General features: G+C 45.2%; 1 long non-coding RNA gene across 1 annotated transcript; it reads left to right on the forward strand.

Moving 5' to 3' along the window:
* Positions 1-7360: 7360 nt before the first annotated feature.
* LOC138921621 (uncharacterized) lies at positions 7361-20868 on the forward strand. The gene is made up of 2 exons (XR_011434351.1): positions 7361-7584; positions 18843-20868. It is a non-coding gene; the product is annotated as an uncharacterized lncRNA (long non-coding RNA).
* Positions 20869-21844: the final 976 nt, after the last annotated feature.

The raw sequence follows: 21844 nt of genomic DNA on the forward strand, positions 1-21844 counted from the left end.
GTCCAGGCTGGCAGTTCCTTAAAACATGTTCAAATAGCTGGTTATCTTTTTGGGCTATTGCATGTTGTTTGATAAACAATATAATATCTGACTATTCTAAGATCTATGCCAGAATGCAAAAATATCTCATTCAAAGGGATTTATGGGTAATTTCTTTTTTTAATTCCCAAGGTTTTTCTTTTTTTTTTTAAAGATTTTTTTTTCTTTTTTCTCTGCAAAGCCCCCTGGTACATAGTTATATAAATATATATATATATATTTAGTTACGGGTTCTTCTAGTTGTGGCATGTGGGATGCTGCCTCAACATGGCTTGATGAGCGGTGCAGTGTCTGCGCCCAGGATCCGAATGGATGAAAGCCTGGGCCACTGAAGCGGAGTACACGAACTTAACCACTCGGCTACAGGGCCGGCCCTCCCAAGCTTTTTCTTTTTTAATGCCATATCTTTCTAAGCAATTCCAAGAAAACAATTCCATTTATAATAGCATCCAAAACAATAAAATGCCTAGAAATAAATTCAACCAAAGAGGTGCAAGACTTACATAATAAAAAAATGCCAAACATTGCTGAAAGGAACAAAAACCTGAATAAATGGACATCTCATTTTTATAGATTGGAGGATTTAATATGGTTAAGATAGTGACACTACTCAGTGTGATTCTTATTGTAACAGACTTTGTTGCAGAAATGGAAAAGATGATCCTCAAATTCATATGGGATTACAGGGCTCTGAATAGCCAAAATAATGTTAAAAAATAAGTACAAAGTTGGAGGACTCACATTTTCTGATTTCAGAACTTGCTAAAAAGCTACAATATTCAAAACAGTGTGGTACTGGCATAAGGACAGACCTACAGAACAATGGACTAGGATAGAAAGTCCAGAAATAAATCCTCACATTTATGGCTGATTGATTTTCCACAAGGATCCCAAGACCATTCAATGAGGAAGGAGCAGTGTCTTCAACAAATGTTGTGGGGAAAATGGATTTCACACGCAAAGGAATAAAGTTGACCCCCATCTCACACTATATACAAAAGTCAACTTAAAACAAATCATCAAACTAAATGTAAGAGCTCAAACTATAAAACATTCTCAAAAAAAAACAAGGGGAAATCTTCATGACCTTGGATTCAGCAATGGATTCTTAAATATGACACAAAAGCATGAGCAACAAAAGAAAGATAGTAGGCAAATTGGACAAAATAAAAAACATTTGTGTATCAAGGGACATTATCAAGAAATTAAAATACAGATTACTGAATGGGAGAAAATGTTTACAAATCATAGATCTGATAAGAGTCTGGTGTCCTGAATATATGAAGAACTCTTACAACCCAACAACAGAAAGGCAGAAAACTCAGTTAATAAATGGGCAATGGCTTTGAAAAGACATTTTGCCAGAGAAGACATACAAATGGGCAACAAGTGCATGAAAAGACGCTCAACATCATTAGTCGTCAGGAAAATGCAAATCAAAACCACAGTGAGATACCACTTCATATCCACCAGGATGGTCACAATAAAAAAAATGACAAGTGTTAGCAAGAATGTGGAGAAATTGGAACCTATTGCTGGTGGGGATGTAAAATGAATCAACTCTTGTGGAAAACAGTTGGATGTTTCTTCAAAAAGTTAGACATAGAGATGCTTTATGACCCAGCAATTGCACACCTAGATATGTACCCAAAGGAATTGAAAACAAGAACTCACGCAAATACTAGTAAACGAGTGTTCTTGACAACACTATTTTCAATAGTGAAAAGGTGGAAATAACCGAAATGTCTATCAAAAGATGAATGGATAAACAAAATGCGGCACATACGTATAATGGGATACTATTCAGCCATAATAGGATGAAGCGTCGATACATGCTAAACATGGATGAAGCTAAGTAATATTACGCTAAGAAACCAGACAAAAGGCTTACACATCATATAATTCCATTTATTTGAAATATTTAGAATTAGTATATCTATAGGGACAAAAAGCAGATTGGTGATTCCCAGGGCCTGGGGGCAGGAGTGAACATGACTGTTTAAGGGGTACCGGATTTTCTTTCAAGGTGGAATTAGATAGATGTGATGGTTTCACAACATTGTGAATGCACAAATCACCTCTGGATTTTATACTTTCAAACAGGTAACTTTATGTTATATGAATTTCACCTTAATGAGAAAAATGGGAAACACATGATCACAACTATGGTGCACACCTTGGAAATGAGACGGTCAAACCACTAACTTGAGTGGACCTTAGGACGTGCTGTTTTGTAGCAAAGGCTGATGGTGAACGTGTAGGACACGAGGAGTAGGCTGTGAAGACATCTCTGGGTCTCCCTCCATTCTCACGTGTTTTTTCTCTGTCTTTGGCCCCTACTCCTTCTCGGCCTCCCTGTGCCTCATTCCTGCTAACCCCTGGTGGCGACCCTGGATGGGAAGAAAGAAAGACTTGGGAGTTGAAAATAGACTCGAGTCCTGGCATCCACATTCTGATTTTAGCACTGCTGCCACCAGCCATGGAATAATTTGTGTTCTCTGAGCCTTGCTTTCCTCGTCTAGAGGATGGGACAATAACATCTGCTTCCCTGAGTTTCCCTGAGACCAAGTGAGACAATGTGTGGGAAGCACAGAGTAACTCAGTGTGTGTGGTCTCCCCTCTCGACTCTGCTATGCGTGGAAACAAGTCTGGGGTGTGAGTGATGGCGGGATGGAGCCCAGGCACTAGGATGGTCCCCCAGGCCCACCTCTGTCCTCAAAAGATTGCTGGAGACCGGGAAGAGGAAAGGCCTGGAGAATATTTGTGCCTTTGATGCTATTTCTGGACAAGTCCTCTGGGATCTGGCCCCTCAAGTCTCCTCAGCGTGCCCCCCACTTTGCATGCAGCCGGGTCCCATTCCTTGTGCTCATGCTGTGTGACTAGATGTGTCCTTGTCTTTCTCTGTCAGAGACTCTAGACCTGAGATCTCAGGCCACCCCGTCACTGTTCTATAGATGGCAGACAAGGGCACCTGTCTGGCATGGGGTCTACTGCTCTCCTTGTTTCACGAAGGGCTCCCTGATCTTGAAAGGTTGAAAAATCATCATCTTAGGATGTTTCTTGAGATGCCACAGGTTTTAACATGCATGTTCGTGCGTGTGCACCTGTGTGTGTGTAATGAGGGAAGGCTGGGATAGACTTGGATACACATTACATTTTCAATCATGCTCACGTTCAACATTTGTGTCCATCTTACGTATGAGGAAACTGAGGCTCCCCAGAGAGAACAGCTTATTTGAGGTCACACAACCAACACACAGTGGGCCAGCACAGGAATCCCAGATCCTGCTGTGGGTGCCGTGCTGTACGCTTCATCCCACAGAACGGACAAGGGCTGTTCTGGAAACAGCGTGCCGAGAGCAAGGTGCAGGGCCATTTGAAATGTCCTTACGAGGAATTCCATCTTTCAGCCAGCCTGGAATTTGGAAAGCTGCTGCTTTCTGCCAGAACAACCATGCTCTTCTTACTGCAGAATGAAGAAGTGTGAAAATTTTGGAGGAGCGTGTCGTGTTCACTTGGGCAGCACAGGGCTCTGAGCTCCTTGGATGGCTCAGCCACTTACTTGCTGTGTGCCTCTGGGAGAGTTACTTAGCTATTCTGAGCTTCAGTTTCCTCATCTATTATACGGCAGAAATAATATATTCCTCGTGGGGTCATCGCAAGAATGAAATGAAATGAATTGCAATAATAGTAATAAATGAAGCTACAAATTTGGGATGTTTTGGCGTAGGTAGAAGACAAGCAATAACACGGTGGCTTGAAGGAACAGAGAGGTCCATAGAAGACAGTTGAGATACACTCACCCTGTAGGCAGAGAAAAAGAGGCTGTTTGAAAGAAAGTGGTGGAAGGTTCTGGAGAAAGAATAATGGGAAGAGGAAAGTGTGGGAAGAGGGAGGAAGGGCTGGAATTGAAAGCTCCAGTTGGAGTTGACTGGAAATTTGGGAAAACACTCTTCCCCTACAGGAGTCTGGAGATGGGGAGGGAGCAAGAAAGGAAACGGGGACAGAAGCTTGTCAGTGGAGAGAAAGGCAAGAGGGTGCCACAGCGAGTCTGTACTCTCCTTGTAAACTGGTAGGAAAGCCCTCAGTGAGGCGGAGAGTTGGGTATACGGATCTGAAGGAGCAAATACCGAGAGGATGAAAATGCTTGTCAGGGGACAGCCTGGGGAGGTTTGACGGCTGAGCTGCAGGGGCTGTCTGTGACAGCTCTGTCCTTGGTGCCCGCAGCCTGAGGTCTAGTCACCCTTCATCGGCATGGCCAGCTCCCTCAGTGAGGTCTCTACTTGGGGTGACATCAAGAGCAGTGAGATAAAGGGCCTTGGCCAAACCATCAAGGTGGTCCCTTTTGGGTTTTGGGCCCACGTGCCTGGTCATCAGGCAAAGCCCTCTTACACTGTCGGAATGCTTCGGCAGCCCGGGGTTCGCAGGTTCAGATCCCGGGTGCAGACTTGCACACTGCTCATCCAGCTACACTGTGTCAGCATCTCACATACAAAATAGAGGAAGATGGGCACAGACGTTAGCTCAGGGTCAATCTTCCTCAAGCAAAAAGAGGAAGATGGCAACAGATGTTAGCTCAGGGCCAAAAAGAAAAGAGAAGCAAGAATCAGAACCCCAAAGACAGTTGAAGATTTCAAGATTCATGGCAGGAGGCGCCTACTCACAGGCTTCCAGCATCTGAATTTACTTGGGCAAACAAACTCCCTGCCAGAGGAAAAGCGCATTGGCCTGCCCCGAAGGAAAGCAATTCAGCAGCAGAGACCACACGGTCATTTTTGTCTTGGCTATCACATTGCCATCATTTAATTAGGAAAACTATAAACTCAGATTGAAAATATCTCTGGATGAAAATCCTGAAAGAACTGAAAACAAGCAAGCAGCGTGAAGACTCAAGGACCTCGGTGATCCTGTGAACCGTACCTTCACATTGCTGTGCGTAGGTTAGTTGTGCGTTGGTGCCACTTGTTAACAAGTGGACTTCACAAACAGCCTCCTATCACATAAACTGTTTATAAGACGAAACTCCATAAAAATTTCCGCAGGGATGAAACGAGGCCAAGGAAGCCCAGAGAGTCTCAGGACACAGCGGCTGTCAGAGCACTTTCCCACGCCATCAGACATGGTCCGCCCTGCTTTGCCAGACCCTGGGAGCGACAGACACAAGTAGCATAGCTGTGGGGGGCCTCTGAGCATGAGCGTAAGGAGGGACCCTGGGGAATTAAGTTAGGATCAGCCAGCCTGGGATGGGTGAGGTCAGCCATCACAAACGGTGACCTCCCCAATCAATAAGCTCTGAGACGCTGAAGAGTCTAGGAAACACTCAAATCTTTGAAAAAGATGTCCTGGGCGTAACCTTCTAAAGAAATATGTTTTTAAAAGCTTAAATGTGTTCCACTGCAAGTTGATTTGCTAAAAGAAGATGGTGCTATTGGAAAAAGGGGAGTCAACCCTGGAGCCCAGACAAAGGGGCGGTAGAGAATGAGAATCCAGACTCCCTTGCAGGGCAGAGGACTTTGATGAAGCGTGTGAAAATCCAGATGGGTCCATTCTCAGGGGCTGGACAATCATGGTATGACTCTTATCGAGGTTTGATGATTGCAGCTTTTACAATAATAAGGCTGGCTTCCTTGTGTTGATTTCTAATAACCAAGGCAGCTGTGCAACCGGGCTTTGTCTTCTCTGCGTTCTGCCTGAAGCAGTGCCTGGCCACAGACTTGGGCTCAGGTCATTTATTCCAGAGGTGGTTCCAGGAGGCTGCAGCCGCCAGGGAGGTGTAGAGTGAGAGAGGGGACTGAAGTGCACACGGCTGAGGGGTTACGGTGGTGGCATACAAGCTCAAGTTTCCCAGGGCCCTTTTGGGGAATCAGAAGTTCAAAAGGAGTCTGGGGTCTTCATCCACCAACACCAAACCCCCAGAGCTTTTAAGTGCCCCTTAACTCCGGACTGCGCTCAGCTGTGGGCGGAGCACAGAGAGGGAAGCCATGAAGTAGAAAATGTGAGACAGTCTGCACTTGAGGTGGGAAGCCGTCAGAGAGGGATGGAAGTGTCCACGTGGCTGCGGCTCTCATTGAAGCTGGTCGGAGGGGTTGCAGCCCAGGAATGAGGAACATCCACTGCGGGCTCCCTGGGTAGGTTTTCCTGCAAAGGGAGACAGCACCGCCTCGGTGTCCCGTCCCTGGGCATGGCAAAGTAAATCTGTGATTTACACCCTCGTTTATAAGCAGTTCTCCTCCAACAGTGGTCAGTTCTCCACTAAAGAGCTCGGAGTGGACACAGAACTCAACGATGTGGTCAGGGACGAGAGTGTGCTCTGGTGTCTAAGTTGCATTTCTGCCACTTCCATCTAAAAGGGCTGGAGTCTAACACACTCAGCTTAGAAGAATCTTCTGAGAGACTCGCCATTTTGAGTTCAAAACAGCATTTCTTATTATGCCTTGGAATTCCCTGGAGCACATGGAATCTGGTTTGGAAAAGGATTTCCCCCATTTCTGAACAAGGCCTTGCATCATTTCTGGAGGAACGTTGACACCCACAATAAGGGAACAGGAGTTGATTTCAGGTGCGAGAAGAGATGTCACAAACGTGCGTGTGTTCCACATCAAAGGCTGTATTCTTCTTCTCTCTTCTTTCCTCATGCCAAACTCCAACCTCTATATGGGACATCACTGCCTTTGCAGTATAAGGATATGAGGGATTTTGTTTAAACAGATTTGACTGATTCTAAGAAAAAAAAGGGATTTCAAGAGCTTTTGCGAAACTGAGTGAAACTTGGCAAATATTTGGAGTTAGAGTCCCCGTGGTCCTCCCACTCTTCCATCTGTGTGTGTTCCTTCTGCAGACTTCTCTTCTCTCCTCTGCAGTAGCATCTTTCTCAGTAGCTCCTCTCTGGCACAGCCCTGCAGGTCAGTCCTTCCTGGGCTGAAGCAGGAGCAGAGATACGTCAGCCTCGCGCTTCTCTTTGTACAGAGGCCAACGAAAATGAGATTAGCAGAGGACCCCTTAGATCTGGAGATGGGAATGTCAGTGGCATCTTAGGAGAGAGCATTTCCAGTGGAGCGCCAAGAGTGGAAGCCCATGCCTGGGAGCTGAGGGAAGAGGATAGAACAGACATGGGGTGGTCAAGGTGGACCACCTGCTTTCAGTAAGTTTAGTTGTGGAAGGAAGAAGAAAAATAGGATGGTTTCTTGGGAAACGAAAGTATCAAGCCCATCATACATGAAGATGGGGCAATGAGAAGGGATTGGAGAGAGGATGGCCTGAAGAAGTAGCGAATGGGGGGAGGAGAAACACTCCTCTGACTCAGAACTGGTGAGCAAGAGTCAGTCATCGGCTTGTGTTCTGGGAAAAATGGAGGTTCTTCTTTTGAGCCTAGAGATGAAAAGACAGCCTGGGACCATAGGCAGAGAAAACTTGTTGAAACTAAGGAAGGCAATGCAATGACTTTCCCAGACATGGGAATCCCCAGGCAAGGCAGACACAATCCAGCCTGCAGCATCGTCCAGCTGGGACAGGGGTAATATCTTCGTGATCTCGTCTTGGCATTAGGTAAGAGGGCTGGAGGGCTGGGTAAATCTACTCTTAAAATAAAATCAGGTACAGAAGGAGGCTCCAGCTGGGTCTTCAAAACGAATAAGAAGTTGGGTACCAGAGACAGCCAGGGAGGTAGGTTTGAGATCTCGTAACTTCTCTGCCTCCTCTTCTTGCTGCCTCTCCACTTTCCTGTTATTCGCTGTGTTCAGCAGTAAAATGATGAAAAGGAAATTGCTACCAAAATACTTTCCAGATGGAGTAAAACTACACATAAAACACGATTCTATTACAAAAAGAAAAAACTAGAGATTTTGATACCTTATTTTCTCACTTAATTCTAATAACAAATGAACTGGTCCCAGCAGGCAGAGTTACCCTTTTCTGCAAATGAAGACTCTAAACGGAGGCGGTGAGTGAGCTGTGTAAGTTCATAGAGCAAATACATGACGGAACCAGGATCCTTAATTTTGATCTGTGATGTAGGCTATTATTTTATAATCATTTTTTTTAATCATCCATGCATGAACAAAAGTTAACTTTTGTAAAAGGCAGATACTGTTTTGTAATAAGAAACACAGATTTTGGGACACAAATTGCAGCTCTATCGTTTCCTAGCTGTGTGACTCTGGCAAATCGCTCAGCCGCCAGACATGCACTTTTGTCACCTGTAAAATGCAGAAGACCATCTGCAGGCCGGCAGAGACGCTCTGAGACACTCTGAGCATTTGGTGGGACGCGCACATTGCTTCTCTCTCCATCTCTCACCGGATCTCACTTCACATAGTCAAACTCCGTGTTCACCGATTGTTATTGGGGCCGTATTGTGGCTTCAGAGATCCCACTTGATTTTCTACAGCCAGGATGTGTAAGCTTTAAGCTTTGCTGTTTGTTTTCCCTCCTGAGACCCACTGCAGGGACTGTCATCACTTTTTTGAGCTTATTTTGTGTTTGGATTTCCCTGTAGTTTAATAAACTACAAGTTTTGTATATTTTAATAACACTAAGTTATGCAGAATTAATCTTTTCAAAGTAATTGTATATTTTCTTAGTTTTAAAATAGAAGCCATCTTCAACATTCTAAGTCCAGAATTCTTATTCAAGAAAAGCTCAAAAACCAGAAATAGCTATTACATTACTTGCCAATACATGACTTAAAAAAATATTTCTATGAAAAAAGAATCAGCACATCATTTGTGGTTCTCTTGATGGCCAGTGAGAATATATCTAGTTTTTACTTTATTATGAAATGGAAAGTTTCAACATTTACCTTAAACGAGTATCATGAACTTCGTCAGACACCAAGATTCCAAGTTGCCCAGAAAAGTTCAATTATGATGACCCAAGATAGGAAGAACCCAGATTCCTGGGACCGATTGCCTCTGGCTGCACACGAAGTTCCCCACAAGCATACCAGACACTTGCCTTTTCTAAGCCTAGTGATGTGGGAGCAAGAACTGACCCACTGGGGATGGGCTGCGAGACATTCATGACTGTGGTCAGGGACAATGCATACTCACGGGCCTGATGAGACTGGGCAGGATAAGGATTGCCAAACTCCCCAAAAATGTATGCATCTGCACTCCAGGGCTTGGGAAGCTGAAGAAGGGCTGACCCAAGATTTGACCTCAGCTTGTCCCAAGAAAGCCTTACTCTGTGTGTGTGAGTGTGGGGGGCATGGACTTATGAAGATAAACTAACAGAGGAGAAACAAGCACATGGGTCTTAGAGAATCTTCTGATCTCAAATAATAAACTGAAAGGCATTCGTTCATTTGCTGGACCATTCAGCAATGTTGTCCTGAATGTTGTCCCAGAGACTCTTTTGTATAAATGTATCCCAACATCAGACAAACATTTGGTAACATTTGGTAACTACAAGGACAAGCCAGGAGACGATGCCGTGGAAGGGCTTTGATACCCAAAAACTGTCCTGCAAATTTGTTGTTAACAATAGACATGTTCATGCATCTGTGTTTGCCCAGGACCACCAGAGTCTCATCTGCTGCGTATCAAGCATATTTTGATCCTCCAGAAAAATTCAGATGCTAATGCACAGAGTGTAGAAAGAGTCAGTTGATTCCACCTGAGAAATGACTACACTTAGCAGTTTACCTAGAATTTCACATCCAGATGCTTGATCCCCCAAAACAATCCCCACCCCCCGCTCTCTTCAGCCTGGATGAGTCGATGTTACCAGCATGGGCCGCTGCAGGTCCACCCTACCCAGATCTAGGGCCTGACTTCAGGGATGTGGCTCCTTGGCCTGTGCCTACTGGGCCCTCCAGAGGCTGAGGAGTCTCGATCTCCCTTGGGCCCCACCATGGTGCCCCGTTCTGTAACCAAAGGGGTTTCCTCAGAGGCCGACAGTCAGTTCCTACTTCCCTCCAGCTCCTTGCTGAGAGCTGAGCCCTGCCCTGAATGTCAGTCCATTGCCTGAAGACCCCATTCTGCCTGTGACTTGGGTGGTCTCTCACCTGGGGCCCTGGACTCCATGCCCCTAGACCTGTGGATCTTTCTATTCTGCAGACCATCCTGGAGCCGAGGGCCGCTCCAGCGGGACTCCCCGTGCACTCACTGCTCCTGGAGACCCCTGAAAAGACCCCAGCCTCCTCACAGCTTTGGTGTGGACAGGAGGCTGGGGAGGAATTCCCTTCATGTTACAGCTGAAGGAGACTGAACTGCATAAGCATGAGGGAATCCTTTCCAGAACCAGAATTCCCAGTCCCAGGGCTCTTCCCGCCACAGCCAAAATATCAGCTGGAAATCCTTCTGACGATGAACTGGACAAACATAAGTACCTGGCAGGAAACAAAGCAAGTGTTAAAACAAAACCCCGACATTCCTAAGTCCTTCTTTCTTCATGTTTTAATTATCAAGATGTCTTCTCAAACTCATTAATGTTTTCATACATTACCTTCATACACATTCATATATTACATTGTCTACATATGTGCCTGTTCTCTTTATGGTAGTCCATTAAACTAAATTCATTGCTATCTTCCTGAAAACAAACTGAATCTTAGGCAGAAAAAAGCAATTTGGTCCACTTTTGATTCCAAATGTGCTCTGAATTCTTTCAGATGATGATAGATTTAATGCCATATATGGAAATTTTTATGTTATTTGAAACAACTAGATTTTGTTTTTCTTTCAAATAGACCCTTTGGAATAAAGGACAGTGTCTTTATAAAATATTTGTGGGTTAACATGTTTTCCGGATATGGGAGCAATATTTACTGCTATAAATTATTTCCTCACCCACTCTAAACACACACAAGCAGACACCTTTGCACACACACATTTACACACACATTAGAGGAAAACCGCACAATCATCAATGCAAGTTTATAAACATGCCAGTTTTCAGACAGGAGGCTGTCTTGGAATAGACTAGGATGTCTTCTCATTTTAAAAACACAAACCACACAAGTAAATGGGAAAAGAAATGAGTCTTGCGTTTCTGAGAGGAGCAGGACTGCTAACTGATATGTAGAGAGAAATTTATACAGTCTAGCTGTTAAAAGCAAGAACCAATGAACTTAATAGCTTCTTTGGTCCCTGAATGTTTTTCCAAACTTGGGCAAGGGCCTATGGCGCACGCCAGAGAAGAGCTCCCTGGGGGAATAGATGTATTATGTATGGACTTGTTTGTGTAAAATAAGTGTGACTGCTAGTATTCAGATTTTGATAAATAGAAAAATCCCTTCCCTGTTTCCTCTGCATTTTTTTGTAGAGCTAAACACACTAAATGAAACAGTGAAACAACGTGAAAACAGTTGATGGATGGTAGCAAAGCAATATTCCTGTAAATGTAACACTTTGCTACATATTTGCACTCATGTGTCGTATTTTCTTATTGCTCTATTGATAAAGCACTAATGATTGCAGATGTCACCGGTAGGAAAAATTATGTATATAATTTGTCCACTCACATCACTTAACTATTATATCGACAGACTAGAATAAAAAGACTGCCACTAAAACGGATTATATCAATACTGAGTCCACTGAGATGGGTGTAAAGTTTTCAGATTAGTTTTCTATAAACAAAACTTGTGGTGTCATTTCAAGTCTATTTTACCTCAACAAATGAATGAAATATTCACTACATCGTGCTGAAACTGTTTGCTTGCGATCCTTTTCCTTCACTAGATGGAAATTCATCAGGAGCAAGGAGTATATTTCACATGTTTATGCATGCACAGATAGCAGGAGTGAAAGCCGCTCCAGGAACCTTAAGAAAACAGGTTTGGTTGAAAAGATACATGTGCCATCGGGTTCCAGGGCATGCTGCACAGCAGAGGTCTCAGGAGGGAGACCCAGGGGGAGTCAGGTCTTCTGGGGCCCCACCTGCCCTGAACAGAATGTGATGCGCCACTCGACTTCAAATTCTTAAAACAGAGACCATCCTTTCTAGAAGAGCTCTAACAGGCTGCAATCGTGTGGTGCGTGCCCGTGTTTTCCGTAAAGCAAGAGGAAAGACTAAACTTCTCTTGGTTTTTGACTCACATTGTTAGATGCATGAATGGAAATTGAGTTCAAATGCACACTCTGCATATAACGAATATATATATATATATATATTTTTAAATAAAGTCCAGCACTTCCCTGAGAGATGAGAAGGTGGAGGAGGACCGACCAGGAGAGTGTGTGAACTCATCTGCTCGTATCTGCGGCCGCTTTCCTAGTCCACTGAGCCTTGGCTGAAGGGCAGGGCAGGAGGCTGCACAGACCTGTCCTTTCGGACTCGTGGTCAGGAAGCTTCTCTACGAAGCTGCAGTGTACTGGATGGACTCACAGGCGTCTCTGATGTAACTCTCAGCGGCTGCCAGGTGTGCGTAACACACTTACTGACTGCACCTCTTAGATAAGAAATCCAGATTTCCTCCAGCAACTGCATGGGAGAAATCTAGCTAAAAAGGGTCAAATATTTTGACAGTCAACCTCGCTCAGTGCTATGTCATCAATGACATTATGATGCAAACACATAGGAGAAAGAAAGGCATCAAGGGTTAGCAACAAATTTACCAAATTCCAAATATTTTATATCCAATGGCAAAGATGTCTGAGTTTAACACAGCAACTCGAGAGGGTGTGAAGAGGCTGTTACCATATCTGTGTCCCTCATTTGGAAGGCATCGAGGCCGGGTTGAGCACAGAGCAGTCCTTGTCATGGAAGACTAGGCACCATCTAGAGAGCACAGACACCCTGACGTTAGCTCCAGCTTCTGGAACACCAGCAAACCCAACCCCACTGCAGCGGGTCATGTAACATACACTCTGCTGAGTAAGAGCGCTGTAAAACCAGAGCAATAAAATAGAGGGAGCTCTGCAAAAGGAGGCAACAAGCCACAGAGCAATATTTCACCCTCAGCTACCGCCACGGGCCCTCTCGGCGAGAGCACAGGATAATCACTTGCAGGCGTCTCAAGTTCCAGCAGTGCTGGGGCCGGCGCGCTTCTGCTCCACACATCAGAGACTGGCTGTTAATCTTTCGTCGTTAATGTCTCTTTGTCCTCAACGATAAAAACAGAGCGTCTGCCTTTCTGTATAAACTACGCTAAAACACCAATATAAGACTTTCCTGGAGAGGTACACCTAACGAAAACCCATAAATATCTGTTTCTGAACATCTAGAATGGAAAAAGGAGGACTGTTCCAGGAGTATTGCAGAATCTTTATGTCGCCTTAATTGCGGCGATGTGTGCTCCGTGTAACGTTTCCAAGGGCCAGAAACCACTGGGAAACCCTGAACTTTCTCCCTTCTGGCTACATAATGTGCGTCCTGTTCTGAATCAGCATCTCCAAGAAAGACCTGTGAGTGGGTGCTCAGTAAAGATGGGTTTCTTGCCTTCTTTGCCTTTCGTTAGTTTAACATATAATTGCTAAGTGTGAGTAAACGACTCACACTGGCCATCCGAGCCTCTTGTTTAAAACCCCAGGATTATTGTGAAATGTGTCATTGCCCGACTCCATGTGACAGTGCTTTTTATGAGGAAAAGTCTCCAAGGGCATCTTCCTTGGCACCATGCTTTCTTGTAATCTAGGACACCTGTGGGTAACGTTGGTGGGGCCTCCGACAAACCTTCTCCTTGGCCACTGTCCGTAGCCTGAGGGACCCAGTGCCAACCAACCGCAGATGGAAAATCGGCCCCTTTTCCCTCATCTCCCCTCACACCCATCACCCGGCCAGTCAGTTCTGCCTCCTGGTAAACCCGGGTCCTTTCCGTCCTTTATCCTCATGGCCCATCCTTGATGTCCAGACTCCCAACTTTCAAGCTGGCTTCCCTCCATTCTCTGTCTAATAGCCGGAGATATTTTTTTGAAAATAGAACTCTGAGCTGATTTCTTACTGGCTTAAAACCCCTTCACGACTTTCTGTTGATCTCCAGCTGAAATTCCAAACCTTCATGTGACTTAGAGACGGCCGAGATCCTCCAACGTCCCTCCAGCTTTGCTCTCCCACGTGCCTCCCTCACCCCTGCTCCCTGCAGCCTGACCTCCCTGGCCTCTCTCATCTTGAACAGGTCCAGAGACTTCTGCCTCCGTCCCTCTTCCACTGAGCTTTCCTCTGCCTGGGCTGCTCTCGCCCTTTGGTCTTGTTACCATGTCAGGGAGCCATAGTGGAGGCTAGCGAGGTGCCCACCTGATGGTTGGATCCTCTTCCTGGGTGCTGTTAGGGGGTCAGGCTGCCCCATGGGCAGCCCACCTGACCTATGAAGAGGTTTTGTGCCCCCGAGGCAAGGTTAGCTCTAGTTACGTGCTCTCATGGTCATCTGTATTTTATTTTCCTTCACGGCATTTAGTTAATATATCAGTTCAACAGCGATTTAAGAAATTATCTTTTCTCCCGCTATGTGGCTAATGTCTAATGCAGCATCTGGAACAAAGCGAGTGGTTAATAAATATCTGTCAACATCATGGAACCATAGCCGTTTAGAGCCTGGTTGGTACCAGGCACTGTTCGGCTGTGACGAGAGTGAACTGAAGACCTGTCTGCAGAGGTGTAACTTCTACCTGGAGAGTTCTGAGCATCCTCTTTATGTCCGATGGCTCTGGAGCTCTGATGTTTTTGCTTCCAATGCTCTTATAGACTAAATGTTTGTATCCCCCAAATTCCTGTGTTGCGATCCTAACACCCAATGTGACGATCTCGGGAGGCAGGCCTTTGGCAAGTGACTAGTTCATGAGGGTGGATCCCCCATGAATGAGATTAGTGCCTTTATAACCCCAGAGATCTCCCTCACCCCTTCAAACGTATGAGGACACAGGGAGAAGACGGCCGTCTGCAACCCAGAGAAAGGCTCTCATGAGAACCTGACTGTTCTGGCACCCTGATCTCAGACTTCCAGCCTCCAACACCGTGAGAAACAAATGTCTGTTGCTTATTAGTTACTCAATCTGTGGTATTCTGTTATAGCAGCCCAAATGGATGAAGACCAATGGCTTTATTTATCTTCAGAAGGTGGTATATTATAGATAGATGAAAGGTAGAGAGATAGATGGAGAGATAGATAGATGATATATAGATAGACAGCTGATAGATTATAGATAGATAGTTATAGATATTGATAGATAGATGATGATAGACAATTATAGATAGATAAATGATAGTTATATATAGATGATAGATATTGATAGATAGTTATAGATAGATATAGATAGATGATAGATGACAGCTATAGATATTGATAGATTATTATAGATAAAGATAGATGATAGTTATAGATACAGATAGATTTTTGATATAGATATTGATAGTTATAGAGATACATGGATAGATAGACATAGATGATAGAGGATAAATGATAGATGATAGAGTTCATTCATTTGTCTTGGCAGAGACCCTAAGTTCTCTCCCTGGCACAGTCGACATCTGCAACTTCTCACCATCCTTGTCTGACTTTGCTCAGGATTTGTGTCATCTGACACTCCCGCCTTCTCACATTCTATGCATGCTGACCCAGAGAAGGAATTCCACTTTTCCCATAATTCCTACACCCCACCCAACCCATCCCCTCCCCACTGGAGAACAATCAGTCATCAAACACACACGCAGAAGCAAACAAATAGGAAATCAGTAAGGAGACCCTCCTGAAAGCAGCAGGCTGCACTGGAGTTGTGGGGACACACATGGTGGCAAACAGCAGACTCAAGTTCAGCATCAGATGCTCTTGTTCCTGAGTCCTCTGACCAGCCCTCAGGCCCTCCTTTCCTCTCCTCTCTCGTTTGTTCTTCTTCCTGTTCCTTCTACTTCAATTCTGAACTGCTTGGCTGTCTCTTTGCTTCCTTGTCCCTGGCCAGTTCTTGCTGGTCACCTTCCTCCTTGAGCTGCTCATATAGGGGTCTTCCTAAACCTAGTTTTCTCCTAAGACTCCCAGGTAACAATTATTAAATACCTTTTCTGATGATATGCAATATACAAACAAATGCCAAAAGAACATGGCACAGGAAATTACTTACTTACTTACTTACTACACCCAAGATGAATGCAAGATGCTCATTTAATCCATCATTCTTTGTTGAGTACCAAACATCATTTTAGTTTTATGCCAGATGTTGCTGGCGTACAAGAAGAGAAAGCTGAATCTCTGCTCTAAGAAGCTGAACATCTAGCTGGGCAGCCCAAGATAAACACAGGAAGCAGCACATACCAATCGTGATACGATGTCATTGTGTGCTCCAGACTCTATGTGGTGTCAGAGCTCAGAGTGGGGGAAGGCGAGGGCTGGGTCTCTGTGTGGACACAGCACAAATGGCAGATCACAGCATTTGGGACACTTCCCGGAGCTTGTCAAAGGGCACCAGAATCAAGTTGATTTCTATGACGCTAGGGACGTAGTGGGTCTTGTCATTGGAAAGAGGAGGATTAACAGTTCACTGGTGTCATTATTTGTCCCTCTGTCTTGCCGTGGTGTTGCCATCACTTTGGGCTGACTTCCTGGATTATTGCAAAGTGGCCCCAGCACAGACGGGCCTCACGTTTACGCGGTCATATCCAGAAACAGAGTGAGGTATCTGAAACCCAGAGAAAATCTAATCGGTATTGGCTAGGCCAATGACAGAGACATAATCATCACCAGTTATTGGAACAGAGACATGATAACATCAAGAATGACCAGCTAGGTATCAAGTTTCAAGTAGTCACTGAAAGGAGAGAACCATAAGGTATCATCATGGTCACAAGAGTGGGAGGAAACGCTGAAGAAGGAGGAGATTGGAGCGGCTGCAACCTGGAAACCTGGAGGAGGCCACGCCTTGAAAAGGAAGGACAGATCCATCGGCATCGGCATCTCTGGGCTGGAGCAGGAGCAGGGACGGGGCCTCTGTTTGACTGGTGTCCCAGAGGAAGGTGTGATGAAACCAACTCTGGAAAGAAGCTGCCGCTTTTGGGGTGTTGGGGTGGGACCCGCTCTTGGGAAGTGCAGCCCACTGGAGCAACCGTGGAAAAACGTGGCCCTCTCCTTCCAGCCTGGGTCTCCCTCCATAGCCCCTCAGGTCGGCCCCAAACAGGCTCCAGCTGGAGAGGCAGATTGCAGCTCCTATAGTTCCAACGCCAACATCACGGCATCTACACCAACTAAGCGTTGGCCTAGTTGAAATGGAAATCAAGTCATTGGGGTTGCTTGGTAGTTACCAAGCTCTGCCATGGAAGCCAGTCCGAAATTGCCACTCCACACAGTGACAGACTCTCTCATTCTGTTTGGGAGCGGCCAAGTCTCTATCCTGCTGAAGTGACAACCCTCCATATCCCCTTCATCTCACATTGTGCCCCCCTACTTTCCGATAAGATGAAGCAGTCTTTGGCATCCGCAATAGAGAGAACAGAAGCCACAGTGGAACCACCTGGCCCTCCCGGGCCCGCAGGATCAGTGGTAGAGTCCTGTCTGTCCTGTCTGCCTTGGGTCTCCACGTGGCCACCTTCCATGCCCTGAGCACATCCTGTGACTGCAATTTGAGCAGCTCTCACTCCCTATAGGAGCCTCTCACCACCGTCCACAGGACAGGCAATCAGATGCGGGCCAATTAGTAAGAGTTTGAGAAAAGAGAAAACAACAGTAAGGAGAGTGGTGAGTTTCTCTGACTTACCTGGTAGGACAAGACGACTGAGATGTTGGGCCGAGCAGTGCTGGAGGGGTGTCATAAATAACAGACGGGAGAATCACCACGGAGGGCATCAGGAGATGATTTGTTCTGGTGACAGAGAGGAGAATTAGTGAGAATGAGGTCCAGCAGAAGAAAATTCGAAAGGGGCTGGCACTCACAAAGACTTGTGGACCGTTGAGTATTTATCTTGATATTTAACAAAAGAAGCAAAGGAAAAATAAAAGTGGTCAGGCAATTGACTGAATGATCTGTTAGGGTTGGATTTTCCATCTCTCGTGTCCCTGAAGAAGCTGGAAAGAGTCTACTCTCAGGGCTCCAGTTCTTGGCAGGAGCTTAGTATCCTGATCCATCGCTAGAAGTTGTTTCTGTTGAATGATATCCCAGAACTATTAATTCTGAGAGCTTGAAAATCACTTAAAGTATGTCTTCAGAAGAATATTAAAGGCTTATATCCACAGGAAGAATCTGGGCTGCATTTACACGTGATTCCACCCTGTTACGGAGGAGTATTTGCATTTTAGTTGGTATTTGCTGAGTAGAAATGACATTTTATAGCTTGCAAGAGGGAAGGATGGAGAATGGAATCAATGAGATATTTCAACTTTTCTGTGATTCCCTGTGAAACTTTCCCTCAAAATTTTGCTGTGAGTCTCTGTAAGCTTTCCTGGGAAAATAAAATTAGTACTTAAGGTATATGCATAAATTAATCTATAAGTAGATACTCGCAAAGCCTAGAGGGAAACATTGCTCCAGGCACATGCTCCAGGAACATGGTGTGAAACAAAAGGAAAGGCATCAAGGTAGAAGGAAAGACAGACTCCATTTTCAAGAAATAGCCTTTACTTGGTTAAGGGAGACCTTCCAGAGCCTAAACTGATTTGCCCAGTGTTAGTAGGGTGGCTAAGATAAAAGATAATGGATACAGGAGGTCATAAATCCTAGGCTTTTCTCATTGCAAGGTGACTAAGCACAATTTAAAAGGTTTAGCATTAGGAGGAGTTAAAAGATTGATTTGAATGAAAGAAAATGTCCTCAACAGCATTTCCCAAGATGGGTTCTTTCACATCAATTATGTGATTCTTTTGCAGGAAGTTCTTGATTATTGATCTATGTTACATTTAGTATTCGTGAGTTTTATTCTTATGGGATAACGTTATATCCCATTAGATCGACGCTGACCTTTCTAGACGTCTTCACTGACCAGGAACTGTGGAAGGGGTTCTCTCGCTCCTCATCCATGCACAACGGCGGCAGCTGTAGCATCATGCTGCAGGACCTTGTGGAAAGGTGAGAAAGCTTAGCTCTCTGAAACATACACCTCCTGAGCAGCATGCGGTCTTGTCTTGGTTCGGGCTGGGTTTCTGGAATGAAGCAGCTCTCACGTGTAAGTGCCACACACAGGAGCATTGGGTCCTGAATGTCATGTCAGGAATCCCTGTTAAGAATGCTGATGACAAGAATCCTAGAAATTGGGAATAATTTTGAGAGATCTCGTCAAGATGGCAGTGTAAGCAGACTCTGAACTCATCTCCTCACATGACCAGTTTACAACTATCTTTGAAAAAATTATCCTGGAGAGAAAACTGAAAACTGGATAAAAAGAACCCCCATAACAAGGGACAGTCCTGATGAAGGCAGAAGAGGCAGAAATTCCTGCTGGAGAGGAAAAAAGCCATCTTTGGGAGCAGCAGAGCTTCTCAGCTGGCCAGGCAGGAGCCACCCTAAGGTACGCAGCCCTCCCTGAAGGAGTGAGGTCCGGAGCAGGGGCAATACTGCTGTAAGCATCCTTCAGACTCAGCCCAACTGAGACGGGGGTCTTACTGTCTGGCTTTGCTGGCTATTAGCTGCAGCGAGGACACCCCAGAAAAGCTATCGGCCGAAAAGACCCGGGTCTTAAAAGGGCCCATGCACAAACTCACTCATTGCAGCAAACTAAAATCACCAGAGAGAAGGCTGACAGTCCTTTGGTGAAATGAGACTCACCTGGGTGGGCTCTGGTGAGAGGAGGGACCTCTCTGGAGACTAAGACATTGGTGGGGGCCATTGTTCTGAGCTGGTCCAGGCATGCTGACACAGACCCCGGTGGGCGCCATTGAGGTTTTTCCCTTGGCCTGTTAGCCCAGGGGTGTGCCATGCCCACTAGAGCGCAGATTTAATCCAGTTCAGCCAGGGCAGGCAACCCACCCTAGGGACTGGCCCTACCTAACAGCAAGCCCTCAGGCTACTTTTCAGCCTGCATTGACTGGGTACCTTGGTCCTCTACAGGCAGCCAAGCGTGTCTGCCTCTGTGGGGCAGGACCTATGTGAGGACCAGGAGAACTGTGGGGGCCATTGGTGAAGAGGTTGGGGCCTCTGCAGTGTGGCATCGGGGTATGCTCCAGGGGGTTGGGAAGTGTGCACAGACCAGGACTCTGTTGATGTGTATGTGGTCCTGTCAGGGGTGAGGCTTATCAGTGGCAGAAGACCAGTGCTTCACAAATAGCCATAGAAAGGATCAGCCCCACCTTCCAAAGCCTGAAACAATTGAGTGCTCCCTGAGCCTAGGACCAGCCCCATTCAGCTGCACTCCTAAGAGAACTGACAACAGCCTTGCAGGCCTGAGGCCTATAGCAACTGTAAGCCCCTGACCCGGGCAACCAGCTACACTGGGTGCCAACCCAATTAACAGGAAAACTGCAATAGGAGTGTGCTGATAGACTTTGTAGCCAATGGTGCTGAGGCTCCCTAAACAGGATTTACAAACAGCTGCCCAGGGAAGGAAAAACTAGACTCCCTGGGTACCTGCAGTGGGATCAACCCTGCCACAGCAGAAGGATGCAAGTAGCCCACAAAGGGGTCACTCCTGATTCTTATGGACTGCTGACAAGAGGGAAGCACACTGCTGGGCCTCATAAGGCATCTCATACATATGGCCACTTCTCCAAGATCAGGAGACATAGTCAACTCACCTAATACATAGAAATGAGCACAGAGAAAGAGGCATAATGAGAAGACAAAGGAATACTTGCCAAGCAAGGGAACAGGATAAAACCCCAGAAAAAGGACTAAATGAAACAGAAACAAGTGACCTACTCAACAAAGAGTTCAAACAAAATATCATGAGGATGCTCACAGATTTTGGGAGAAGACTGGATGAACACAGTGAGCTCATCAGCAAAGAACTGGAAAATATAAGAAAAAAAGCAATCAGAAATGAAGAATACAATACTGGAAATGAAAAATTCACTAGCGAGACTCAGTAGCTAAGTAGAGGATGCAGAAGAATGGATCAGCGGGCTAGACGAAAGACTAGAGGAAATCACCCAAGCAGAACAGAAAAAAGAAAAAAGAATTAGACAGAATGAGAACAGTATAAGGGAACTCTGGGACAATAACAAGCATGCTAATATTTGGATGATAGGCGTCCCAGAAGGAGAAGAGAGAGACAAAGGGGCAGAATATTTATTTGAAGAAATAATAGATGAAAATTTTCCTAACCTGAGGAAGGAAACAGACATCCAAGTTCAGGAAGCACAGAGAGCTCCAAACAAGATAACCCCAAAGAGGCCCACACCAAGACATATTACAATTAAAATGCCCAAAATTAAAGATAAAGAGAGAATCCTAAAAGCAGCAAGAAAAAGGCCACAAGTGACATACAAAGGGAAGCCCATCAGGCTATCAGCGGACTCCTCAGCTGAAACCCTACAGGCGAGAAGAGAATGGCATGACGTATTTAAAGTGCTAAAAGGAAAAGACTTACAGCCAAGAATATTCTATCCATCAAGGTTCATTCAGAATGGAAGGAGAGATAAAGAGCTTCCCAGACAAGCAGAAATTAAGAGTTTATCACCAAGAAACCAGTTCTACAAGAAATGCTAAAGGGACTTATTTAAGTGGAAAAGCAATAACCACAAACAGAGCTTAAAAAAATTATCAAAAAAAGCAAAACGACAACAAAAGACAGTCAATAAAATCACTTGTAAAGGTAAAAATATAGTAAAGGTAGCAGATCAACTACCTGTGAAGATAATATGAAGGTTAAAAGACAAATGTACTAAAATCACCTATTTCAATGATAAGAGGGTAATGGATAGACACACACTAAACAAGAGACTATATATGATTTGAAAAACATATAATGTGGGAGGAGGGGAGTGAAAAACTAGAGCTTTTAGAAAGAGGTCAAG

Source organism: Equus caballus, chromosome 31 (assembly GCF_041296265.1).
Source record: "Equus caballus isolate H_3958 breed thoroughbred chromosome 31, TB-T2T, whole genome shotgun sequence".
Classification (NCBI taxonomy): domain Eukaryota; kingdom Metazoa; phylum Chordata; class Mammalia; order Perissodactyla; family Equidae; genus Equus; species Equus caballus.